We start from the raw sequence: 13,571 nt of genomic DNA on the forward strand, positions 1-13,571 counted from the left end.
CTAGTATTGGTGAGCATGAGACCTACAAAAGGGGCTCAGTTTGGTGCAGTAGATAGTCTTTCTTGAAGGGGATCATGAGGTGTATTTTATATACACTTAGATTCCCATTATCCCAATAATAACAACAAAGTGTGTTATTGGTCATGGGCTAAACTCTGGACTCCAGAACATTCTGCTGGGATGTCTATTATTGGTAGCAGTTATATTGCAAACAGTCCTTCGAGTTGTGTGCAGTTACCTTCTTTGTCCTCTCTGTAAGACCTTCATTCCTTCCTAAGAAACCACATTTAAAGTCCAAATGGGTTCAATCTGATTTATATAAAAGCAAATCATTACTAACAGATTACTCACTGCACTTTACTGTAATCTAGTCAGGTACATAATTTTGTTTTTTACAACATGACAGTTAAATCCTGTTGGTCTAGAAATATACTTACTAGAAAATATTCTTCCATGTTGAGGGAGAGATGAAGTGTTTCTTCAGGAGTGAACTATACTTCCAAATCTCTTTTGATGAACCCGGGGCCAACTTGTATGCGTCTTCTCGGGGTTCAGCTTGGATGGACAAAGAAGCTAGATGGCGGACATGACCAACACAACAGTCAATGAACATCGAATAAGACAGCAGTTAAAAACAGTATCACCGGTAGGGATTGAGGGTAGCAGGTAAGGTGGCAGATTCAGGCCCAGTTCGCAATTAAGCTCATGAAATGCAAGATTTGGTGGAGCAGTTGAACTGCAGGACGGATGGAGATGCTGCTGGGCCTTGGGACACCTAGAACCAGAGGCCAAGAGCCACTGTTCCTCACCATTGCATGTTTCTGCTCATAAAGTTCATTCTTTCCTATTGCATTGTCTTCCTTCATAAAGCAGGAAAAATGGATGTCCATAACTTAGGAGTTTCAAGTCTTCCTGTGGGGCTCACAAGTGCAAATGCTTTCTGGGGTCAGGGGAGTACCATAATTGAGTGAAGGAAGCTGGGTATGCAGTGCGGGGTGGGGGGGGGCCCATGGCAAACTGAATCCCAAATTCAGCCTTTGGATTTTTCCAAAGAGGCCTGGCATCTGTGTTCAGGTTTCCAGCCTGCATCTCCTCAAGACAGCCCCGCCTAGGAGAGCGGGAGTGCACCCGAAAGCCTGCGCCAGCTCCTGGTCTTGAAGTGTCTTCTCAGCCACAGTGGCCGCTGGGCGCAGAGCAAGGCCGGAAGGCGTCAGGTGTAGTCAGGCTTTAGGTCTCACCAGCAAGGAGGCAGAAGAGGGCGCAGCGATGTTTTCTCGCTGGTAGGAAGATGGGGGCGATTCCCTTCTTCTGATTAGAAAATAACTCAGGGCATTACAGAACATTAGAAGATACGTAAACGTACAGACAAGTGCTGTAAAAGCTCCGTAATCTCCTATCTGGAGAGAGTGTTGGTCGGTTTCCTTTGTCTTTCGTTCCTTACCTACTATTAATATAACCGTGACCATGTATCATTTTGTATATTGCTTTTATATCAAATCATTTTTGATTTTGAAATATTTTAATATTTAAATAAGTATTCTAGGTATTATTAGGTATTGTTTTCCTACTGTCTAACGTTTTTTTCCCTAAACCTCATTCTAATATATTCATGGGAGGTTCATCCAGGGAGGCACCACGGTGTTCTGTAACGATTTCCTTGAAGTTAGGGGTTTAGATTGTTTACTGTTTTTTTCCTATTATAAATCACACTGGGATGAATATCTTCATGACCAAAATGTTGCCTACATATCCTGTTATTTACTCGGGATAGAATTCCAAAAGTGCGAATTTCCGGGTGGGTCCAAAGCAATAAACATTTTTAAAGTTCTTGGTGTGTATTGCCGTGTTTCTGAAGATGGACTGTATCTATTTTGACTCACAGTGTTTGGCAAATGATATTTTAAACCTGAAAGGCCCACGTTCTCAGGTGGGTTGAAAGAGGGCTGTGTGCAGGCATCTTTGGATCCAGGCTGACTTGGCCTGCAGGAACAGCTGCTGGACCTTCTAGAATGTTCCCACCCTTCCCCGCAGCCGCCTCCTTGTGCTTGGGGCCTGTGGTTTTCTGCAGGATGGTGTCGCTGCCAACTGATGCCAGCCGAGAAGCCCGTGCGCTGTCAGTGTTACCGACCTTTTCGAGTTGGTCCCCGGGAAGGGTCCTCCTGCCCCGAGTCACGGGAGCCGGCAAAATGAGAGCGAGTTCAGTTCAGAAGCAAAGGAAAGCTTTATCCTTCGACCTAAGAATGGAAGGGGTCAGCTCACGTCCCGGTACACGCTCTCCCTGAAAGGCTGGTGCGGCGCTGCTTTATAGGTTCCTGTAGTTCTCGCGGGGCTGGCGCAGATCGCGGGATCTGTGCTCCCGCGGTGTCTCTGCCGGCGGCCATTTCCCAGGAGGAGCTCTGACTTGAGGTGCCCGGTGTGAGGCGTCTGCACGTGGCGTCCTGTGAGCGAGTGAAACTAGACTAAGCACAAAGGGAAAAAACAGGTTAGACTTTATTTTCTTACCCAAATTCTCTCATTTCCCGGGAACTGGGCGACAGTTGCGGACTGCGGCCTGGGGCAGCCCAGAGCCGCCGGGCACTCTGCTGACTGCCAGGTGCACAGCGGCTGCTCTGAGCATCTTCCAGGCCTCACAGCCTCCGCAGACCAGCGGGTCCCACGTTTCCTCTCTGCTCCCAGCACCGCCTGCAGGGACGCTTGGCCGGCTCCCTTCAGGGGAGGGGCTGGGCGCCGCAGGCCTCCGGCCCCAGGGGAGCGGAGCCCTGAGGCGCCGGGCTGAGCCTCCTGTATGTGCGCTGCCCCTGCTCTGCCCTGTTACCTCTGAGAAAGCAGGTGAGCCGCCTGCCTTCATGCTCGGGCTTCTAGCAGAGGGCGCCGGGGGCTGCTCGGCAGTGTTTGCTGAGTGAATGACGGCAGCACTGCTGGGAGTCGCAGGGTTAGAGGGGCGCCCGGCGCCCTGGCTCCGGTGTCCCTCCGCCATCCTGAGTGACCAGGGTCGGGGCAGGACGGGAACGGGCCCGTGGGTCAGGCCTGGGGCCGTGGTAGCTGCTGTGACTTTCCTGTCTCCTTTCCAAGCCCGGCTTCCTCCCCCGAGGAGGTCAGGGCTGCTGCGGGAAGTGGCCAAAGACAAGAGGCGGTGTGTCTGTGTTCTGATGTGCAAGAGGGACTTTGCTGTGACACCAGGGGCTTGAAAGACAGGTGCTCTGGAGCGAGAAAGGGCCTGCTGGGTGCGCTTAGCTCCAGTGTGGCGGATCTGGGCTGGTCCGTCAGGGGGACGCCTTCCATGTGCGAGGCAGGCCTGCATCTTCGTGCTCAGCCCAGGCTGCTTTGAAGAGCACTCTTGTCGAGATTCCGAGTTCAGGCTTCGGGGTCGGAAGGCCCGGCTTCAGACCCAGGGGTCTGATGAGCCCTGGCACTGCGGGCAGGTAGCTTAACCCGAGTCGTGATCTCCTGAACTGTGTCGCAGGGCTGAGAACTCAGTGAGCAAAAGTGTGTAAAGCACTTAGCATGCTGGTGCTTCCTCAAGGGGCGGGGGGGAGGGGGGTCCGTCAGAAGGTAGTTGACGATCGCCTTTGTGTCCACAAATCACTCCCCTGAGTTTTGTTAAAAGCAATTCTTTAGGGCTTCCCTGGTGGCGCAGTGGTTGGGAGTCCGCCTGCCATTGCAGGGGACGCGAGTTTGTGCCCCGGTCCGGGAAGATCCCACATGCCGCGGAGCGGCTGGACCCGTGAGCCATGGCCGGTGAGCCTGCGCGTCCGGAGCCTGTGCTCCGCAACGGGAGAGGCCACAACAGTGAGAGGCCCGCGTACCGCAAGAAAGAAAAAAAAAAAAAGCAATTCTTTATTAGTAAGCCCACTGGAAATTAGTCTAAAAGGACTCAGAAAATTAGTATGTGAGCAAGAAGGGAAAATCAAGTTTGTCCCCTTGCTTTACAAACATTCTCCTTGCCTCGTTTCCTACTGTGTTTAACAGAATCATCACTTTCCTAATTTCCAGACTCAGAAATTTGAGCCCATCTCACTGCTCTGTTGTGGTCATCACATCCACATCCAACACTGACCTCCTCCATGTCTTCTGGCCCATCCCCCACCATCACCGCCCTTGTTTGGGCAGAGCGTCCACTGCCAGGACAAATTCATCACCCAGTAACTGTCCTTCCTCCCTCCTGGGTGGCCCTGTCCAGTCCACCCTCCACAGGCTTCTAAAGCGCTCCTGTCCGTTGCTCACTTGTCCTCCATGGTGTCTGTATCACTTACGATTACGTTTGGCTGCTTGTTACGGAAAATCCCAAATAACAACAGCTCAGACACTTCATTTCTCTAACTTTCAAGGAGTCTGGAAGTAGCCGTCCCAGGACTGCTGCCAGTCTCCGTGGTCTCAGAGGCCCAGGCTCCTTCGATGTTATTGCCCTGCCACGTGTGACACCTCATAGTCCAGCATAGCTGCTCAAGTGCCAGCCATACATCTGCATTCCATCCAGCAGGAGGGAGGAAGGGAAAGTCACACTTCCTTCCTTTAAAGACCTTCTTTAGAAGTTGCATACACAACTTCCATGTATATCTCGTAGGCCAGAATTTAGTCCATTGTCACACGTAGCTGCAAGGGAGGCTGGGGCATGTATAGCTCACCCTGACTAAAATACACAGCATGAGAAGTGTGTGCATGTGTCTCTACCTGGGTCACCATACCGAGGACCAAGACAGAGACCCTGAGTGCCTCTGTAGGCTCCCTGTGCAGCTCCCAGTTTCGAGACCTCCCCCAGGTGAGCACTATCCTGACCTCTGTTGCTGTCCATGACCTTTGCCTATTTTGGAACTTTGAGTACATTGAAGCGTTCAGCATGGGATCTTTTGTGTCTGGCACTCGACCTTATGTCTGTGAGAGGCATCCTTGTTGTGTGTGCAGTAATTTTGCTCTTTTTTTTTTTTTTTTAATGCTCTGTGGTTTTCCACCACAATCTATTTACCCCCGTTCTTGTTGATGAACATTTGGATTGTTTCCAGTTTGGGGCTATTTTTAATAGCACTGCTTTGAATATTTGTGTACAGGTCTTTTCATTTCCCTTGGGTCTGTGTCTGGGAGCAGAATTGCTGAGTCTAGGTGTCTGATCATTGTTTCACACGGCTGTGCATTCAGATGACATCCATAAACACAGTGCTCCGTCATTATGGAAGAAGAGAACAACAGGTACTGAGCATCACCAGCAGCTCTGAGGGGTACCACTGCCCACACGTGGAACCGAGCCCTCCTGGTGCTCAGACAGTAGCTCTCTGCAGAAGCTCCGCGCCTGTCTCCCCAGCCTGAGCCCTCGCCCTGCCCTGCCCACTGCTTTTCCTCACACCTACTCTGTCTGCTGGGATGCGTCCTCCTCCTCCTCTTCCCCAACCTGCAGCCCCCCTCTGCTCAGACAAAACCCACGCGTCACAGCACAGGTGTTTCCACCTAACGCAGCCTGCCCTGCACCCCCCGGTTGGGCCCGATTTCTTCATGCCATCTGCTTCCGCTGTGTGTTGTACCTTGGCAGTCCTGGAGCACATTTGCCTTGTTATAATTATCTCGCAGCATCCCAGGATTTAGAGTTGGCAGGGTCCTTGGAGGTCCTGAAAGCCTACGGGAACTTGGAACTACTTCTGAAATGGCTGATCTGCATCCTGGGGAGACATCCAGGCCTTTACTTTCCCACCAGTGCTCTCCTTTCGTCCCCCTTCCCTCCCTGACCCGGCATCTCAATAAATAAGGACTGATGGCCTAAGATCTAAAAGAATAGATCTGAAAAGTTCTCATCGCACACACACTCAAAGTTTGCAATGATATGGTGACAGATGTTAGCTAGCCTCACTGTGGTGATCGTTTCTCTACATGTATAAATAGCACTAATGCCCTTGTGTCTGTCTTTTGAATTATGCGTCTGGCACAAGCTATGGATGAATCTGGCCATCTCCCTTCTCCTCGCTGGCCTGTGGAGCAGAGTGATACTGGCCAGACAGGACCCACCACAAATCCACCCAAGCTCAGACAGCCCCCAGGGTGTCTGCCTGTGTTTCCTTGGCCAGTTCACACTTCTACTCTCTGCACTAGCTTTTTGCCCCCTTTTTTAAATATGAGAGCATAATTTACATACACTAAAATTTACCTTTTTTCCTGTACAGTTATGCAAATGTTGACAAACGCATACAGCCCTGGGACTGCCACCACAGTCAAGACACAGAAGGGTTTTGTCATCCCAGCTTCCCACGCACCTCTGTGGTTGGCCTGTCCCCCACTCTCAGCTCCTGTCCACCACGGACGTGTTTTCTGTTCCCCGCAGTTTCACCTTCCCCTTGATGTCATAGAAACTGACCCACGTAGTGTGTCGGCTTCGTCATGGGCTCCTTCTGCTCAGGATACCTTTGAGAGTCACCCATGTTGTTGGAGTCCCCGTGGTTCGTTCCTCTTTATGGCAGAGTAGTGATCCATTCTCCAGGTGAAGGACATTTAGGGTGCTTCAGGTTATTATGAGAAAAACCACTTTAAACACTTGTGTGCAGGTTTGTGCGGGAAGCTAAGTTTTCATTTCTCTTGAGTAAATATCTGGGAGCAGGATTGCCAAGTCGTAGGCTTCACCGCGAAACTGTCTTCTAGGGTGGTGGTACCCTTCTGCCATCCCACCAATGATGTGTGAGAATTCCACTTGTTCTGCATACTCATCAGCAGTTGGTTGTGTCAGGTTTTTACAAAAATTTTAGTCATTCTCAGGAATTCCCTGGTGGTCCAGTGGTTAAGACTCGGCGCTTTCACTGCCGTAGTCCTGGGTTTGATCCCTGTTGGAGGAACTAGGATTCCCAGGCCACGCAGCATGGCCAAACCACCCCCGCGCCCCCCCCCCCCTCAAATTTTAGTCATTCTGATGTGGTATCTTATTGTGCTTTTAAATTTATCTTTTCCTAATGACTAGTGATACTGAGCCTCTTTTCATGTGCATATTTGTGATCCAGAGGTTTTTTTTTTTTTGGTGAAGTATCTTTTCAAATATTCTGCCCATTAAAAAAAAATGAGCTGTTTGGATTTTCTTACTGTTGAGTTTTGAGAATTCTTTACAAGTTCTGGCTAAAGATCTTTTATCAGATATATAATAATATAGCTATTTTCTCCTCGGCTTTGGCTCACCTTTTTACTCTCTAAACAGTGTCTTTCGAAGAGCATAAGTTCTTCAGTTTGACGAAGTCCAGTTTGCCAAGCTTTTCTTTTATGGATTGTGCTTTTGATGTCACATCTGAGAAATCTCCGTCTAATGCAAGGTCCCAAAGATTTTCTCCTATGTTTGGTTCTGGAGCTTGTGTAGTGTCAGCAGTTACATTTAGGTCTATGATCCATCTTGAGTTAGTTTTTGATTATGTGTAAGGAAGTCAGTAGAAAACGTCTAAAGTTAAAAATCTGGAATTATAAGAGTTAGTTTTTGCTTATGTGTAAGGAAGTCAGTAGAAAACGTCTAAAGTTAAAAATCTGGAATTATAAGTGCGTTACATGGAGGTAAACACCAGAAGAAAAAATTAAATGATGCTCATCCTCAGGGAAATGAGCAAGTTAAAACCACAATGAGATGCCACTTCCCACAGATAGGGTAACTGTATTTAACAAGGCAGACGATTAATGTTTTCAAGGACGTGGAGAAATCAGAACTCTCACACGCTGCTGGTGGGAATTTAAAATGGTGGTGCCGCTTTGAAAAACAGTCTGGCTGTTCCTCAAATGATTGAATGACTAATGATTAAATGCTTAATGTCAAGTTTAGATGAATGACTTATTGCTTAACTATTAAATGTTCTTCCTGTGAGGTGCCCTACGACCCAGCAGTTCCACTCTTAAATATGTGCCTAGGGCTTCCCTGGTGGCGCAGTGGTTGAGAGTCCACCTGCCGATGCAGGGGACACGGGTTCGTGCCCCGGTCCGGGAGGATCCCACACGCCGCGGAGCGGCTGGGCCCGTGAGCCATGGCCGCTGAGCCTGCGCGTCCGGAGCCTGTGCTCCGCAACGGGAGAGGCCACAGCAGTGAGGGGCCTGTGTACCCCAAAAAGAAAAAAAAATGCCTAAAGGAATGGAAAAGGGATGTTCAAACAGACACTTGTACATAAATGTTCACAGCTGCGCTGTTCACGAGAGTCAAAAAGTGGCAACAACCCATCAAATAAGGAAGAGATAAGTAAAAATAAAAATAGATAAATAAAGGTGGTCCATCCACTCAATGGATAGCAAAAAGAAGTGAAGCACCGAGACCTGCTGCAACATAGGTGAGCCCCGAAAACATCGCAGTAAGTGAAAGAAGACAGTCCCAGGAGACCACGGGTTGTGCAGAGTGTCCAGAAGAGGCAGTCTGTCGAGACACAAGTCAGATTAGTGGCTGCCAGGGCTGGGGGTGGTGCAGGAAATGAGGGGGTGACTGCTAAAGGGTGTGAGGTTTCTTTTTTTCTAATGAGCACAAATAGGCTGGTTTCAGACAGTACCTGTTTGTATCAGAGAGTAACGAGGAGGAGCGGAGATGTGTGATCGGTGAAGTCTCTTCATCCTAACGCCCCAATCCCATTGTTTCCTTCTGTCCTCGGGATTTCTTTTTGGGGAGATAAAAATGTTCTAAAATTGGTTGTGGCGATGGTTGCACAGCTCTGAATACACTGACTCACCCAGTTGTACATTTTAAGTGGGTGACCTTTATGATAAGTGAGTTTTATCTCAATAAAACTGTTACAAACTGTGCTTGCCTGTTTCTGTCTTCATTCGATGATCTGCTTGGCTGGTTAGCCAAGACATGTTTTCCTTCGCTGGAAATTCCGCCAGGGAATTCTTTTGATACCCATCGACCTGGCCTTGTCGGAAGGTGTTTCTGCAAGCTGGGGATGCAGTGTTTGGGCTGCACCAGCCCAGCCATGACTTCCATATCTGGGCCCCAAACCCCTCCTCCCGTTGCTGCTCAGAGGTGCCCCCGGCTGGCATCCCCAGGAACAATTCGTGCGACGCTGCGGCCGAGGCAGAACAGATTGATGAGACGGAGTAAAACGGGCAGGGTGGGGCTGGAAGGAGAAAAACAAACCACAGGAGGGAGGTGGTGAGCTGAGTGAGGGGAGGCCGACTGCCGGCCTGGGGGCGGCGGGATTTGCCTCTGCAGGCCGGTTATGGGCCAGGCCAGATAGGCCTGGGGCACGAGGTGACTGGACCTGGTCCCTGCCCCCAAGGAGCTCCAGGTCTGGAGGGCATGGGAGGCCCATACCAGGGTGACTCCAGCATCGTGGGCCTTCCTGGGGTCCCAGGGGACCGACGGGAGTGGCCATGGGGACAGCCTCTCCCTGCAGGAGAGTCTGCCGGGGGTGGGGGGGTGGGGGTGGGGGTGGGGGGGGTGGAGTGAGAGGGAGGGTAGGGGTGGGGTGGAGAAGGAGGCAGCGTGCACAGGAAAATGCCTAGTCCCAGGCCTCCCCCTGGACTTCCTGACACAGAGCGTCTGGGATGGGGCCTAGGCCTCTGAGTTATACACCCTCCCGGTGGTCTCTGTAAAGCTACAGGCTTAAGTGCGAGAATTGCATTTTTAAAGGATGTGGGGAAAGCCCCAAAACAAAACCCAGCAAAGACTATGCGGTAGAGACCATCTGGCCCACGAAGCCTGAAATGTTTACTATCTGGCCCTTTACAGAGAAAGTTTGCCGACTTCTGCTCTAAACTCTGAGGTTTGGGAACCCCCCCAGCCCACGAGTGCTTCCTCAGGTTCTAGCCCCATCTGCCCGATTGTCTGAGAAAGGCCGGTCGTCCAGGTGTAAGGGGGGATTAGCTCATGCTGGAGAGATGTAAAGATGTCCTCGCCCCATGGGGACCTGTCCTTGACACAGAAGGGAGGATGGTAAGGGAACCGAAAAGGAAACGTCGGGAGCGTCTGTGTCGGGGTGCACTTGACATTGCTGGCTGGCCTTGGGAGGGCCCCCCCTGGTGGGGCTCGGGTGAGCGGCCCCCAAGGCCTCTTGAACCCCATTTCTCTCCCTCCTGGCCGCCAGTCGCGGTCGGCGGAGTCCTTCCACCCAGCTTGTTACTCTTCTTCGACACACAGCTGGCTCTCTAAGTCAAACAGGGCGACCTTTCGTGTGTTTTAAGCCTGACGGCGTGGCGTAGTGCAGAATCAATGATTCACTGCTTGTCTTTGCTCGGTGCTGTGTCTCTGAGGTTCGTCCACACAGACATGTGTTCTGGTTTGGTCTGCTTCACTTCCGCGGGGGGTTCCGAGCACAGCTGTACCTGGACTCTCGTCCTTTCTCCTGTCCAGGGCACTGGTTTGTTTCCTTACCCCCATCGCAGGAACAGTGCTGTGAGTGTCGGTGAGAGCTGGTGGTGGGGGGAGGGGGGGCGCCGGCTCGGCCTCCAGGAGGGTGGGTGGGGCCTGAGCCCGTGACGCCACACTGTTCTCCGTAGGGGCTTCTCGGGCCTCTCCAGCGCATCCACCGCGGGGCCAGCACAGCGCCCCCAGGACTGCCTCCGCTCCTGCCCACGAGGGCGTGAAGTGGTCCCTCTTCCAGGTGGACTTGCTCTTCCCTGATCTTAGAGGTCGAGCACCTTTTCATAGTTTATTGGCCAGTCCAGGCGCCCTTTCTGTGAAATGTGTTCATCTCTTTGCCCATTTTCCCAGCTTTTTTGCTTACTCGTTCGTAGGCATAGGCCTTCTTTCTGTTCCCTGTACTTGTAGACAACCCTAAGGGAGTTTGTCCCAGGTTCTAGCTTCTCCTGAGCCCAGCCATCCAGGTGGTGTCCGAGCAGCTCTGCACCTGCAGGTGGCTCCCTGGCCCCCAGGGAGGGAATGTGTCCTGGTTGTCAGGGCTCCCAGCTGCAGCCTTGTTGCAGGAACACTGTCCGGTCCAGCCACCAGGGGGAGGAGCTGCTTCACTGACCGGGTGTCTCAGCTCCTTGAGGTTCTGGGAGATGCCAGCCGGGGAAGGCGTGGGGGTGGGAGTGGGTAGGCACCCCAGGAGGGGATGACCGGACCCCAGGATGGTGACCGGGCCCGCTCAGCCTGGCCAGTGCGGTTGCCTGCCCTCACACTGCCTACCACACCCTTCCCCATGCGGGGCCTCAGCACAGGCTGCTCCTGGGTCTGGAATGCCCGTCGTGTTCATCTATCCAGCACGCCCAAGCCCGCCAGTCGCCTGCCCTGCGGACTGGCCCCAGGACCACTCCCCCCCAACCCCCCCACGCCAGGTTGCCCCAGCAGTTAGTGTCACTTTGCTCAGAGAAGTGAGTCACTTATGTGATGGCTCATGTGTAGTGGTCACCTTCTTTGAATCTGTGGCCCTTGTTAGAGCAGAATGGAGGTCATCCTGCAGGTCATCCCGCAGGTGACGGGAGCCTTTCCCTCTCACTGTCCCCCACAGGGATGTCATGGGGCCTCTGACAGCGCCTGCATTTACACCTGCTGTTGTGTCCCAGTGGCCCCGGCCCTTGGTATCCACGTGAAATCCCACACAGGCTGTGAACAGATGTGCTTTATGGGCAATTCTACGTGTTAGATGGCGTGTAGGCAGAGCAATGGTTTTCCCCAAACGTGTGCATGCTGACCCGCGGAACCTTTGATGGCAAAGGGGAATTAATTGCCAATCAGATGCCCTTAAGATGGGAAGGTGGTCCTGGATATCTGTGTGGGCCCAGCGCAATCTCAGGTCCTCACCGGTGGGAGGGGATCAGAAGGGGGATGTCAGAGGAGGAGATGTGAAGGTGGATTGTCAGCTTTGAAGGTGGAGGAACAGCCACAAGCCAAGAAACACCAGTGGCCTCTAGAGGCTGAAAAAGCCAGGGACGTGGGTTCTTCCCAAAGCCTCCAAGGGGAGCGCATCCTGCCAACGTCCTGACCTTGGCTCCCTGAGACCCTCCATGGACTTCTGAACCACGCAGGTGTGAGACAGCGCGACACCTGGCGGCGATGGGCTGTGCCACGTGCTTGCCTGGAGAGCTGGGTTTGGACTCCAGCCCCTCACAGGAGGTCACGTCACTGTCCCTGAGATCTCTTCTCTCCTCCAGGATGTGACCGCATGGGGAGCAGGGCCAGGCTCTGGAAAAGCGCTCAGAACGTGCTGACCACCTTCCCTCTGAGCAATCCCTCTGTGGCGTGGTGGCCTCTTGCTTTATTCTCGACAACCTGACAGGGTCTGGTGTGTGCTCAGCGGAGGTGGAGAAGGGGAGAGAGTGGTTTCTTCAGAGCTGGGGGCCGCCCCCGCCCCTCCCTGGTCCAGGCTCTCAGAGGCTGCAGGTCCTGCACTGGCGCACTTCCCTTTTGGAATGTCGCTCTACAGACCCACAGCACTGGGAAGGCTGAGAAACAGCCTTCAGTGGGGTTGCCTCCGATCTGAAACTGGTGGCCTTGGTGTGAAAAGCCTCATGTTGGCCTGGAACTTGTTAGCTCTTTCCAACCCGTGTATTTGTCCTGGGCTCCACGGCCGGTGGAGACCATCCACCGCTGAGCCTCTGACGCTGCAGGATGGGCACAGCCTGCCAGGGGTGTCCTCTCGGTGCCCCCTGCCCGCTCGCTCCCGATGGCCCCCTGCCCAGCTCAGACCCACCTGCAGGAGACTGGTCTGTTCCCCGACGACGTGGCTGCTACCTGTCCTGTCTCTAAGTGGCCTGAGGCCACGTACAGCATGGCTAGGTAGGCTCCTGCCTCCACCCCTAACGCTCCTGAGCTTCTGTAGAGAACCTAAGTGCAATGCAGACCCCACCCCCTAAACAGCCCCCAGCCTGGACTTTGGTGTCAGAGCCTAAAGCAAAGAATGGAGTCCCCTTCAAAAAACAGCTGGAAGAAGGGGACTTCCCTGGTGCTCCAGTGGTTAAGACTCCGAGCTTCCAATGCAAGGGGCGTGGGTTCAGTCTCTGGTCGGGGAACTAAGATCCCACATGCCACAGGGTGTAGCCAAGAAAATTTTTTAAAAAAAAGAACAGCTGGAGGAAACAGTGGAAACATCCACCGCATGGTGGTTTGTTAAAGAAACTATGCTGCATCAGTGATGGAATCCTGTGTGGCTGTTAAAGGGGGGGCGCGTGGATAGTCTTTGTAAGCACACTATTGAGTGAAAGAAGAGTGGAATAGAGCCATGTTCTATACGTTTACATATACGTGAAAGGTTATATATGCAAAAATAGAGGAAGATGCATGTATGTTCCTTTATAATTTACATAGTCCCTTAGCTCAGTATTTTTCCTCAAGAAAGTTTGATGGAATACACCAGAAGTTGGCAGACTTTTTCTGAAAGGGCCAGAGGTCTCTACTGCACTTCCAGCGCCCTGCTGTTGCCGTGTGAAACCAGTCACAGATAATACGTACACAGTAAGCATAACTGTGTTCCAATAAAATTTAGTTACAAAAACAGGTGGTGGGTGGGATATGCAGTAATCAACAACGTCACAGGTCAGAGAGAAAAGAAATATCCTAGAGATAGCTAAGAAATGGCTCGGGATCATGAACCACGGGCACTCACCAGGCGTGCACACCTCTCCTCACTGCAAGAACCAAAGCACCTCATCACCAGCACCTCTCCCCTTTGGCAGAGGTGACATGTGTCATCCCAGGAAAAAGAGAC

The sequence above is a fragment of the Tursiops truncatus genome, chromosome 10 (genome assembly GCF_011762595.2).
Source record: "Tursiops truncatus isolate mTurTru1 chromosome 10, mTurTru1.mat.Y, whole genome shotgun sequence".
Lineage (NCBI taxonomy): Eukaryota > Metazoa > Chordata > Mammalia > Artiodactyla > Delphinidae > Tursiops > Tursiops truncatus.